This window comes from Oncorhynchus keta, chromosome 11 (assembly GCF_023373465.1).
Source record: "Oncorhynchus keta strain PuntledgeMale-10-30-2019 chromosome 11, Oket_V2, whole genome shotgun sequence".
Taxonomy (NCBI): domain Eukaryota; kingdom Metazoa; phylum Chordata; class Actinopteri; order Salmoniformes; family Salmonidae; genus Oncorhynchus; species Oncorhynchus keta.
The window spans coordinates 8,977,267-8,991,187 of record NC_068431.1 but is presented as its reverse complement, the minus strand read 5'-3'; the positions used below and the strand labels follow the sequence as shown (position 1 = coordinate 8,991,187).

The 13,921-nt window shown below is 41.4% G+C and overlaps 1 protein-coding gene across 3 annotated transcripts in view; it reads right to left on the bottom strand.

The window, feature by feature from the left end:
* The window catches only part of LOC118390085 (glutamate receptor 1-like), a 124,273-nt gene that overhangs the window by 56,547 nt on the left and 53,805 nt on the right, over window positions 1–13,921 (bottom strand). The gene's annotated exons all lie outside the window — the stretch shown is intronic.

Sequence of the window (13,921 nt, the reverse complement as noted above, 5' to 3'; positions counted from 1 at the left end):
AAGGATAGCACATAATACAGTCTGGGACTTATTTCCATGGTTAAATCATGAAGGATAGCACATAATACAGTATGGGACTTATTTCCATTGTTAAATCATGAAGGATAGCACATAATACAGTCTGGGACTTATTTCCATTGTTAAATCATGAAGGATAGCATATAATACAGTATGGGACTTATTTCCATTGTTAAATCATGAAGGATAGCATATAATACAGTCTGGGACTTATTTCCATTGTTAAATCATGAAGGATAGCACATAATACAGTATGGGACTTATTTCCATGGTTAAATCATGAAGGATAGCAAATAATACAGTCTGGGACTTATTTCCATTGTTAAATCATGAAGGATAGCACATAATACAGTATGGGACTTATTTCCATTGTTAAATCATGAAGGATAGGACATAATAAAGTCTGGGACTTATTTCCATTGTTAAATCATGAAGGATAGCACATAATACAGTATGGGACTTATTTCCATTGTTAAATCATGAAGGATAGCACATAATACAGTCTGGGACTTATTTCCATTGTTAAATCATGAAGGATAGCACATAATACAGTATGGGACTTATTTCCATGGTTAAATCATGGAGGATAACACACAATACGGTCTGGGACTTATTTCCATTGTTAAATCATGAAGGATAGCACATAATACAGTCTGGGACTTATTTCCATTGTTAAATCATGAAGGATAGCACATAATAAAGTCTGGGACTTATTTCCATTGTTAAATCATGAAGGATAGCACATAATACAGTCTGGGACTTATTTCCATTGTTAAATCATGAAGGATAGCACATAATACAGTCTGGGACTTATTTCCATTGTTAAATCATGAAGGATAGCACATAATACAGTCTGGGACTTATTTCCATTGTTAAATCATGAAGGATAGCACATAATACAGTCTGGGACTTATTTCCATTGTTAAATCATGAAGGATAGGACATAATAAAGTCTGGGAATTATTTGCATTGTTAAATCATGGAGGATAGCACATAATACAGTCTGGGACTTATTTCCATTGTTACATCATGGAGGATAACACACAATACAGTCTGGGACTGATTTCCATTGTGGTCCTCTTGAGACAAGATGTCTAGTCCAGATCCGACACGGTTGAACACAGTATGACAGAGAGATAATAAAACATAAAAACAGAGAAGAAGAACATCTCTCTCATCATTCCAGTTACATCTTAGGGATCATTCATATGGGCCCAGAAGACATCAAACAGTTTTCTACTTTATTTTTTTAAAGCTGCCCAGAGAGGACGTTGTTTTTATGGGCAGAGGCGCATTGCAGCACGATAGAAACACAGAAGGTTAGATGTCATTCATGACACAGAGTAGCAACATATTCATCCTTACTGTGAATGTACAGTACAGTAATATGTCTGCATTGATAAATGACAGTGATTCCTCTGAGCATTCTCTAACAATGATCCTAACTAAAGGCCTTAGAAGTGAGAAACCAACTTTATTTATTTATTTTTTATTTTACCTTTATTTAACCAGGCCAGTCAGTTAAGAACAAATTCTTATTTTCAATGACGGCCTAGGAACAGTGGGTTAACTGCCTGTTCAGGGGCAGAACGACAGATTTGTACCTTGTCAGCTCGGGGGTTTGAACTCGCAACCTTCTGGTTACTAGTCCAACGCTCTAACCACTGTCAGATGTTTAAAAAACGTGTTTTTAAACAACACATGTCTCCTCCATACAAGCGTGCATGCAGGGCTCAGTTCAACTTGAAACATACTGGGGAAAGATCTTAATTCATGATCAAATTGTAAATTGGATAGTTTTGAGATGATAAAAGTGTTCAGCTAAGTGTGTACTATCTATGATCTAAATATATTGCCTCGACGAACTCCTACTGTAGATGCAGTGTACAAGACAGACATTTCTTCACAACAGACAACAACTCTTCAGACAGCAGCACTCAGTTGCGATAGTGTACATGCCGGTACTGTGGGTGTACTGTACTCTTAGGACATGTCTATAGAACAAGATGTCTATAGAACAAGATGTCTATAGAACAAGATGTCTATATGTCACGACTTCTACCGAAGGTAACTCCTCTCCCTGTTCGGGCGGCGCTCGGCGTCGCCGGTCTACTAGTCGCTACCGATCCCTTTTTCTTTTTCTGGTTGTTTTGTCTGTGTTCCTTTTCACACCTGGTTTTCAATTGCTTTGATTTCTGTGGGTATATAGGGCACCTGTTACCTGCCGTAATTCGTGCAGGATTAGATTTGTGTGTATTGCGCTCGATTATATTTGATGTTTGTTGTTTTTTCGCTATTACGCACGTGTATGTAAAGTGTCGGAACTGTGTTTGTTCCTCCGTGTGTTTGCACGAGTTTCTGATTATTCGAGAGCGTAATTTTGGGATTTTTGTCTGTGCCGTTTCGTATTGGTGGACTATATTATTAAACACGCTTCTCAGACATCCCTGCTCTCCTGCGCCTCACTCCTACACCTCTCACCAAGACGCATGTTATTACACTATAGAACAAGATGTCTATAGAACAAGATGTCTTTTTAGAACAAGATGTCTTTAGAACAAGCACTTTTATTAGAAATAAATAAATGAAGACATCACAGTGCTATGATCTTCTATGTCATAAGCACTTCACGTGTGTGTAAAATGTGCAGTAGTAGCAAAGGTCAACAAAAGACGGCCTTTATTGTGTCTTTACCTCAGGGCCAGAGTGTGGCTATTTTCAAAGCACATTTCTGACCAACACAGAAAGCCTTCAACAAAGTGCCACTGCTGAGCAGCCACAACAAAACATTTAAAAAACAAAAGTATTCAATGCAATTTAAATACACCACCCTGGTACCCTCTGACCTGCAAACGATCCACCTGATAAACAAGGTCATATTTATCATATTGTAAAGTTATATTCTCAGCGCCATCCAGAAGCTCCTCGACCCGTTTCAGTTTGCCTATCAGCCCAGCACAGGAATTGATGATGCCGTTCCTACTCTCCTCAACATGGTCTGTAGACATGTAGACGGTGCCACATCCTATTTCAGGGTTCTGTTTGTTGACTTTTCTTCTGCCTCCAACATTACATTCTGGCACAGAGACTCATAAGGGACGTCTCCTTAGATGGTGGGCTGGTTTTTGTGGCAGTTGGACTTCCTGAGCAAGCGGTCACAGTGGGTCAAAGTAGGTCCCCACGTGTCGGACATACGCAACACCAACACCATGTGTTTGATGTTTATAGAGTAGTGATTTTTATTTTACCAGGCAAGTCAGTTAAGAACTAATTCTTATTTTCAATGACGGCCTGGGAACAGTGGGTTAACTGCCTTGTTCAGGGGCAGAACGACAGATTTGTACCTTGTCAGCTCGGGGGTTTGAACTTGCAACCTTCCGGTTACTAGTCCGACGCTCTAACCACTAGGCTACCCTGAAGAAGATTGTCTCACATATTTCAAGGCACTCTGATCTGATCAAATAAAAACTACTGAAGTAACAATAACACGTGATCGATGACGTTTTGCTTCTTCAGACATCACACTACCTTCTGACAGCTGTAGGAATTGCTGGACAAAGAGCGCCGACCTGCTGCTAATAAACAGGTGGAAAGTTGGCTCTGGGCGTAGAGCCAAAGTGAAATTAATTTAAACAGCTCTAGTTGTTATAGGTAATGATCAAATTATGGAACCAAAGTTCAAAGTGAGTTTAAAAAGTTTAATGGATGTTTATTCAATTCAAAAGGTGACAGGCAGTTGATAAAAGCTTTGTTGGATCCCACTGTGTCTTTCAAAACATCAACCTGCGCTGGGCACCACTTCCAAACTTACTCTAGATAGTCTTTCAAAACATCAACCTGTGCTGGGCACCACTTCCAAACTTACTCTAGATAGTCTTTCAAAACATCAACCTGTGCTGGGCACCACTTCCAAACTTACTCTAGATAGTCTTTCAAAACATCAACCTGCGCTGGGCACCACTTCCAAACTTACTCTGGATAGTCTTTCAAAACATCAACCTGCGCTGGGCACCACTTCCAAACTTACTCTAGATAGTCTTTCAAAACATCAACCTGCGCTGGGCACCACTTCCAAACTTACTCTAGATAGTCTTTCAAAACATCAACCTGCGCTGGGCACCACTTCCAAACTTACTCTAGATAGTCTTTCAAAACATCAACCTGTGCTGGGCACCACTTCCAAACTTACTCTGGATAGTCTTTCAAAACATCAACCTGTGCTGGGCACCACTTCCAAACTTACTCTAGATAGTTAGATATTCTTCACTTACTGTCACTTGACAGGTGGCTAAGCCTGTTAAGCACTGGTGAGTGAGATTCTCCTCCTGTGGAGTACCATCCGCTGTGGTTCCTGAACGGTAGCCCAGGAGACAGGGTTGAGGATTAGGAATCCTCCAGACACCATAGGCACAGGATGAAATCCTGGCTAAAAATTTGGAAAATGATTTTATTTGAAACCACACTAGCTGGACATTGTTGTTCGAATAATTTGTTTTATTTAGTCAAACCTATGGTAATCTTATGTCTTCAGCATCCTACATAATACCACGGATATACAGTTTTAGAAAATAGTGGCCTGGGAAGGAAAAAAGGTCAGCAGAATGTGAACCCCACATTCAAACAACATTTTGTTTATTAAAGCTCACACCTATCCATTGTGCTAGGTGATTGGCAAGTGATGTAGGTGGCTAGGTGGTGATGTAGGTGGCCTGGTGGTGATGTAGGTGGCTAGGTGGTGATGTAGGTGGCTAGGTGGCGATGTAGGTGGCTAGGTGGCGATGTAGGTGGCTAGGTGGCGATGTAGATGGCTAGGTGGCGATGTAGGTGGCTAGGTGGCGATGTAGGTGGCTAGGTGGCGATGTAGATGGCTAGGTGGCGATGTAGGTGGCTAGGTGGCGATGTAGGTGGCTAGGTGGCGATGTAGGTGGCTAGGTGGTGATGTAGGTGGCCTGGTGGTGATGTAGGTGGCTAGGTGGTGATGTAGGTGGCCTGGTGGTGATGTAGGTGGCTAGGTGGTGATGTAGGTGGCCTGGTGGTGATGTAGGTGGCTAGGTGGTGATGTAGGTGGCTAGGTGGCGATGTAGGTGGCTAGGTGGTGATGTAGGTGGCCTGGTGGTGATGTAGGTGGCTAGGTGGTGATGTAGGTGGCTAGGTGGTGATGTAGGTGGCTAGGTGGCGATGTAGGTGGCTAGGTGGCGATGTAGGTGGCTAGGTGGTGATGTAGGTGGCTAGGTGGTGATGTAGGTGGCCTGGTGGTGATGTAGGTGGCTAGGTGGTGATGTAGGTGGCCTGGTGGTGATGTAGGTGGCTAGGTGGTGATGTAGGTGGCTAGGTGGTGATGTAGGTGGCCTGGTGGTGATGTAGGTGGCTCGGTGGTGATGTAGGTGGCTAGGTGGTGACGTAGGTGGCTAGGTGGTGATGTAGGTGGCTAGGTGGTGACGTAGGTGGCCTGGTGGTGATGTAGGTGGTACTTCAGAGTAGTTTTTTTTATTTTTTTTTTACAACATCACCATAACGAATTTGGAATTATCATGATGTATGTTCATGAAGTCTACTATTTCAATAAAATGTTTGTCATTTGAGACTCCTTGGTGATAACCAAGTGAGAGATAATTGTTTTAGTTCCGATGTGCATTAGATATATTGTTGTTGATTTGTCTGGTTTCTGTTGTTTATAGCAGTATATGTCATCTGAATCAACCAGTTGGTGAACTCAGTACCAAAGCCCGCCTTACAATTATCTCTTAAAGAACAAGAGCTTTGTTCTGAAGGAATTGGATAAAATTACATTTCGGTCAACAGAGATGAAAATTATAAATATAGACACTAATCTTTATGCCCTGAATTGGATTTGCATGAACATGAACAAAATGCAATTAATTTACAAAACAATACTAACGTCAAGCCAATCGGAGTCACAACAAGCTGCTTCCTCATCCCATTTGTTTGGATGATACTCCACTGGAGCCCACAGCTTTGAGTTCGTATGCAAATGACACATCAATTACATTACGCATTACTGATGCACAAGGCTGACCATCTGACCTGACAAGGAGAGACTCCTAGTGGTGTGTGCTATGTATAATATTTCTGCATTTGCATTCATTAATAATAATAATAATAATATATGCCATTTAGCTGACGCTTTTATCCAAAGCGACTTACAGTCATGTGTGCATACATTCTACGTATGGGTGGTCCCGGGAATCGAACCCACTACCCTGGCGTTACAAGAGCCATGCTCTACCAACTGAGCTACAGAAGGACCATGGCAGAGGGAACAAAATATGTTATGTTCTAAGAGAGACTGAATGGCTTACAAAGTCCTTGCAATTTTTACAGTAATATATAGAAACAGATAAAGTTACGTTTTTTCAAATTTTAGTGGCGACATGGATTACGCAACAGATGACAAAAGTAGTTTTGTAAGAAGTAACAGTGATCCTGCAAAGGGCATTTCATGTTAATTAAAACAGTGTGTCGGATCCAATTTTTAAACTGCCACTGCTTGCCTTGCAATACACTTCCTGCCATCTCTGTATAGGCACATAGAGCTTGTCTCAGCAGCTGTGGAATCGTCTCACACCAGAGAGCAAACCAGCTTTATCGCCCACTGAGCAGCATCCCAGCTAACAATATTAAGGAGAGAAAACGTTTTTGTAATGTTACCGTAGTTTTCCCCTAATGTTTGAGTGTCCAGTTTTCCATTAGTTGGGGGAACATTATATCCATGTTAACAAAATGTGTTGGTGTTAGTTAGAACCCTTAAACTTCTTAGGGCTGCAATCCCGTTAACGGACAACAGCCAGTGAAAGTGCAGAGCGCCAAATTCAAACAACAGAAATCTCAGAATTAAAATTCCTCAAACATACATGTATCTTGTTGTTAATCCCACCAAAGTGTCCGATTTCAAATAGGCTTTACAGCGAAAGCACCACAAATTATTATGTTAGGTCACCACCAAGCCACAGAAAAACCCAGCCATTTTTCCAGCCAAAGAGAGGAGTCACAAAAAGCACAAATAGAGATAAAATCACTAACCTTTGACGATCTTCATCAGATGACACTCATAGGACTTCATGTTACACAATACATATGTTTTGTTTGATAGAGTTCATATTTATATAAAAAAAATCTCAGTATACATTGGCGCGTTACGTTCACTAGTTCCAAAAACATCCAGTGATATTGCAGAGAGCCCCATCATTTTACAGAAATACTCATTATAAATGTCGATGAAAATACAATTGTTAGACATGGAAATATAGATACACTTACCTTAATGTCAAGCAGAACTTCTCTAGAATGTGGTTGCAATGTTTTCAGAATGTACAAAATGAATGATGGTCCTTCTGTAGCTCAGTTGGTAGAGCACGGCGCTTGTAACGCCAGGGTAGTGGGTTCGATTCCCGGGACCACCCATACGTAGAATGTATGCACACATGACTGTAAGTCGCTTTGGATAAAAGCGTCAGCTAAATGGCATATATTATTATATTATTATTATATTAATGTTCTAGAAGCATTTTCTTGGACATTGCAAGAACATTCGTGTCTAGTTTCTGAGGGTTAGGAAAATATTCCATCAACGTCACATCAAACATACACAAAACATGGTTGCCATGTTCTCAGAATATAAGATATTAATGTTCTAGACACGTTTCATGGGAACTCAGCAAGAACATTTCTGTGTTTCAGTTGTCAGGAGGTCACCTGATGGTCCAAAATAAATGTTTTTCCTCCTAACAAAAAAAGAAAATGAATTACACATCACACCTTGCTGCTGTTGCCAAGCCCATCAAGACCCTGATTGGTGAACCACAAATCTATTCACAGCTCCTTTTGTATGTTGGTGAGGTTAGGGAAACTCTCACACACACTATGCTTTTGAACATGAAATGCTCTCATTATTTTGAGTTAATCAAGGAGAAAGAGAACAACATTTTTGTCAAATGCAAACTCTACAAAGGCAGCATTGTTCTCTCCAGAAACATCACATCAAACCCCAAAAATCATCTGGAGGTTGAGCACAACGTTCCAAACCAAAGTCCCAGAAACGCATGAAAGAGGAGAAATCTACACACAATATGATATTAAGTATTCTAACAACATTCAAAACAGTAATATTAACATATAGTGAGAGTAGGGTGACTCCCCGAGCAGGTCTTGAACCCAGGCCACCAGCATCCATGACTAGCATCCTAACCACTGTCCCAATAAGGGATATCCCCAGGCCACCAGCATCCATGACTAGCATCCTAACCACTGTCCCAATAAGGGATATCTCCAGGCCACCAGCATCCATGACTAGCACCCTAACCACTAACCACTGTCCCAATAAGGGATATCTCCAGGCCACCAGCATCCATGACTAACACCCTAACCACTAACCACTGTCCCAATAAGGGATATCCCCAGGCCACCAGCATCCATGACTAGCACCCTAACCACCAACCACTGTCCCAATAATGGATATCTCCAGGCCACCAGCATCCATGACTAGCACCCTAACCACTAACCACTGTCCCAATAAGGGATATCTCCAGGCCACCAGCATCCATGACTAACACCCTAACCACTAACCACTGTCCCAATAAGGGATATCCCCAGGCCACCAGCATCCATGACTAACACCCTAACCACTGTCCCAATAAGGGATATCTCCAGGCCACCAGCATCCATGACTAACACCCTAACCACTGTCCCAATAAGGGATATCTCCAGGCCACCAGCATCCATGACTAACACCCTAACCACTAACCACTGTCCCAATAAGGGATATCTCCAGGCCACCAGCATCCATGACTAACACCCTAACCACTAACCACTGTCCCAATAAGGGATATCCCCAGGCCACCAGCATCCATGACTAACACCCTACCCACTGTCACAATAAGGGATATCTTGAGGGCATGTGCTTATTGGGCCAGTATAGTGAGGTCCATAAGAAAACCTAACCCCTCATCCCTAGGCCGAATACAACAGGTGAAAAACTTACAGAGAAATGCTTACTTATAGGCTCTAACCAATAGTGCAAAAAAGGTGTTAGGTGAACAATAGGTAAGTAAAGAAATAAAAACAACAGTAAAAAGACAGTGAAAAATAACAGTAGCGAGGCTATATACAGTAGAGAGGCTATATACAGTAGAGAGGCTATATACAGTAGAGAGGCTATATACAGTAGAGAGGCTATATACAGTAGAGAGGCTATATACAGTAGAGAGGCTATATACAGTAGAGAGGCTATATACAGTAGTGAGGCTATATACAGTAGAGAGGTTATATACAGTAGAGAGGCTATATACAGTAGAGAGGCTATATACAGTAGAGAGGCTATATACAGAGAGAGGCTATATACAGTAGAGAGGCTATATACAGTAGAGAGGCTATATACAGTAGTGAGGCTATATACAGTAGTGAGGCTATATACAGTAGAGAGGCTATATACAGTAGCGAGGCTATATACAGTAGTGAGGCTATATACAGTAGCGAGGCTATATACAGTAGTGAGGCTATATACAGTAGCGAGGCTATATACAGTAGAGAAGCTATATACAGTAGTGAGGCTATATACAGTAGCGAGGCTATATATACAGTAGAGAGGCTATATACAGTAGTGAGGCAATAAAAGTAGGGAGGGTATAAAAGTAGAGAGGCTATAAAAGTAGCGAGGCTATAAAAGTAGCGAGGCTATATACAGTAGAGAGGCTATATACAGTAGTGAGGCAATAAAAGTAGGGAGGCTATACACAGTAGCGAGGCTATAAAAGTAGGGAGGCTTTATACAGTAGCGAGGCTATATACAGTAGTGAGGCAATAAAAGTAGCGAGGCTACATGCAGGCACCGGTTAGTCAGTCTTATTGAGGTAGTATGTACATGTAGATATGGTTAAAGTGACTATGCATATATAATGAACAGAGAGTAGCAGTAGCGTAAAAGAGGGGTTGGCGGGTGGTGGGACACAATGCAGATAGCCCGGTTAGCCAATGTGCGGGAGCACTGGTTGGTCGGGCCATTTGAGGTAGTATGTACATGAATGTATAATTTAAAGTGACAATGCATATATGATAAACAGAGAGTAGCAGCAGCATAAAAGAGGGGTTGTGCGGGGGGGGGGGGCACACAATGCAAATAGTCTGGTTAACCATTTGATTACCTGCTCAGGAGTCTTATGGCTTGGGGGTAAAAACTGTTGAGAAACCTTTTTGTCCTAGACTTGGCACTGCGGTACCGCTTACTATGTGGAAGTAGAGAGAACAGTCTATGACTGGGGTGGCTGTGGTCTTTGACAATTTCTAGGGCCTTCCTCTGACACCGCCTGGTGTAGAGGTCCTGGATGGCAGGAAGCTTAGCCCCAGTGATGTACCCCTCCTCCCTAAGCACTAGATCTGAAACAGCCTGATAGGTCCAGAAGAAACCCTAAACCCTCAACCCTAGACACTAGATCTGAAACAACCTGATAGGTCCAGAAGAAACCCTAACCCCTCCTACCTAGGCACTAGATCTGAAACAGCCTGATAGGTGTAAGCACCAGGGTAATTTCACTTTGAAGTAAATCTCAGCTCTGTTAAAAAATACACTCAAGGAAAACTATTATTGATCATAATAATTCAGGTGTATCACTTAAAAACAGGTTAACATATCCCACTAACATTCTACAACTATACAGAAAGCTCTTAAATAGCTGAAATATGCCATTCAAATCAATGATAAAAGACCAGTCAGATTGACTGACATCTGACACAGACATGGTTGCGTAGCAGATAGAAACCCGAACCCCAGAGTACGGTGAACCAAGAGGTTGTGAATTCAAATTCCAGGTGAGAACATCTTGAATAATAACTATAAAGTATAAATGAACATGCACAATGTAATCATGTATGTCAAAGTGTGTTAAATATTTAAGTTGATAACGCAATGTTAAAAACACTGTTGGTGTGAGTATCCCTATCCTTGCCAACAGACAAAGACCTATGAATGGATCGATCACCGGTTCACCAATCAGGACCTTGATATGCTCGGCAACAGTAACAAGACATTATGTGTAATGAAATATTAACCTGACTGACCCACCGTAAACCCGGACACAAGCAACGTTCCAATGAAACATGTCTAGGTCATTAATATCTTAAGTTCTGAGAACATGGTAACCACGTTCTGGATAAGTTATATTTGACAAATAAGAGAACGGTCTATTGGAAATATTCCTTGCACATCATGGGAACATTCCTATGAAAACATTAGCTCATGGCCTAATGAGACTCTTAAGGGAACGTTCTCCAAAGTTATGGGAATCCATTGTTGTTAGCTGGGACTAACCTGCAGATAAACTAGAGAGAGAGAGAGACAAACGCTGTGCTCTATCTGTGTAGTGTTAGCGACGCATCACGCCACTGCAGCAGTGCAGATAAGCAAGTGAAACGTTGGGATTGGCAGGGAAAGCAGCCTGGACATCCCCTTTTTCTGCTGGTCTCACAGATCAGCCTATCACAGCTTCTCTCAAATGTCGCACAAACGCAAATTACATTCCCGCAGTCTCTAATTGTGTACAGTGTACATTTTTGAACACCTGTATGCAGTCGTTGTTCAAGTGGATCTTGGTTCTTATACGGACCCTGTCTAGGTTAAGATGATGAGCTTTTGTTGTGAAAGATTTGAAAAGATAGATTTGTCTTCTTTTTTTACTATAGCAAACATATGTGTGAGATGGCAAGGCAGGAAGACAAGGGTTAATCTAATCACCCCCCCCCAGGACTGCACTGTGGGATGGATTGAGTAGGAAGAGGAACTACCCACCACCCACTCCCCCCCCATGGGACTGCACTGTGGGATGCAGTCAGTCAGAAGAGGAGCCAGGGAACTCAATTCCAGTTCTAGAGTCACGGGGAGAACAAAGGATAAAACACATCACATAGCCACATACATCAAAAAGTCTAAAGTACAAGTAAAACCTTTTACAGTCATCTTGTAGTCTGTGAGAGCAATCACACTGTACTACTTAGCACTTAAGGGGAACCATGTCTTGTCATATAGTTACCAAACTATGCTCTGGAGTCTAGTCTTGAGGTGTCACAATCCTGAGCAGGGCTATGTGGCTTCTCTAGCCCAGGGCCCGGTTCCATAAAGCATTTTAAGTTAATTCCCCCCTTATCTTTTCACTTAAGGTTTACTTAACTTTAAGACAGTTGCACAAAACATTTTATGGTAAATTTCCCCCCCTTAAATTAAGTGAAAAGGTTAAGGGTTCTGTATGAGGTCCCTTAAGTGCTTCATTCAGTATGAATATCAATGTAAACAGCATATGTGGAGGAGAATGTCGCTTTCTTCTGCCCTGGTTCCCAAAGGAAAACATCAACCAGCAAGCTAGCTAGGTATCTAAACAGTGGAAGGTGTACAATCCATAGTTACAAAGCTATTTGGCTAGCTAGCTAGCTACGCTGAAAGTTAGCTTGACTTGCTAGAATGTAATAGATAAAAAAGTTGAGAGAAAAGCAACTAAAATAAACGTTTAATTATCTTCTTAATCAATTTGTTTCTACCGTCTTGAATGTAGAAGTTTTATTTGGCGATAAAATAAAAGAGATCTCTTTGATGAGACACTCAACGAATCAGGTCGTCTCCATGGTAACCAGAGACTCTTTCTGCATTAGATACCTTCAAACTACCATAAAACCCTGAAATGATGCCCCTTACCTAAGGAAATGTTTGACTGGCTCTATGCAACGCCCTTAAACAATTTTAATAGGTTAAGGAAATTATACCTTAAGGGAAACACCCTGAGGTCTGGCTTCAGCGTTAAGCAGAAAAGCAGCCAGTGATTAATCTCTGGTCATGTCCTGAGGAGTACATATGTAATGTAACCCCACGTACACACACATAACACAGACACAGAGGCATTAAGATTGGAGTGAAGTTTCCTAAAAGGCTTAAATAACCACCGACTGTGCAATGCTATATCCAGGCAACAGGTGGGGCTCTCAGATCCGTCATGAAGAAGTCAGCAACCTTGAGTTCATTGTCCAAGACTGAAACGCTAAGACTAGCTAAATAAATCCATGGAGCATTTGTCTCGTTACCGTAAACATGTTAATCAATGAAACTATCTATGGTGCAATGAAGATAAGCAAGCAAGTTACACATGATGTAATTATATTTGCTCATCTTCGGTTCATGCCCTTCAGTCTGCAACCTTTGTCCTGAGCACATCCACTACCAGACTCTGCATCATTAAACAGTTAACATATCCTTCTAGCTGCATCTGTTTCTGATGGTACTGAAGATGAGTGAAGGTCACAGTTGAGTGGCTGCAAATTGAAGAGGTACACGCACCAGGGGCTCATTTCCCATAGGAGACCATTGCAGTCATATATGCCCATCCAAGCACAAAATGTGCATTGAGGACATACAGTTCACAGAATTCAGCTTACACATCTAGAGGAGCTTCTGGCAGAATAACAAGCAATATATTTAACAGCTAAGAATACCAAATAATACTGTAGATTTAACAGCTAAGCTAAGAATACCAAATAATACTGTAGATTTAACAGCTAAGAAAACCAAACTCGAACACATCCACAGATGTTGTAGGACAATATATCATACCATAAACAGTACGGCAACATAGTTAGAGACTAAATAGTAAAGAAAACTTTAATATGGACTAGTCTGACTATACACCATTTCCATTAATGTCACCCTGAACCGAGGATACATCTAACAAGTATCCACAACATATCCACAAAGACTAAATAACAGCTAGGCTACTTGAAAAATATCTACAATAACACTTGCAGAGATGCTTGAGCTTGACATCAGTCCAACTGTGCTCTACCAGTGTATTGTGAGAGTGTGACGTCAAGCCTACTGTATAGTTTAACCTGCTCAAGAGGTTCCACTTGTAAA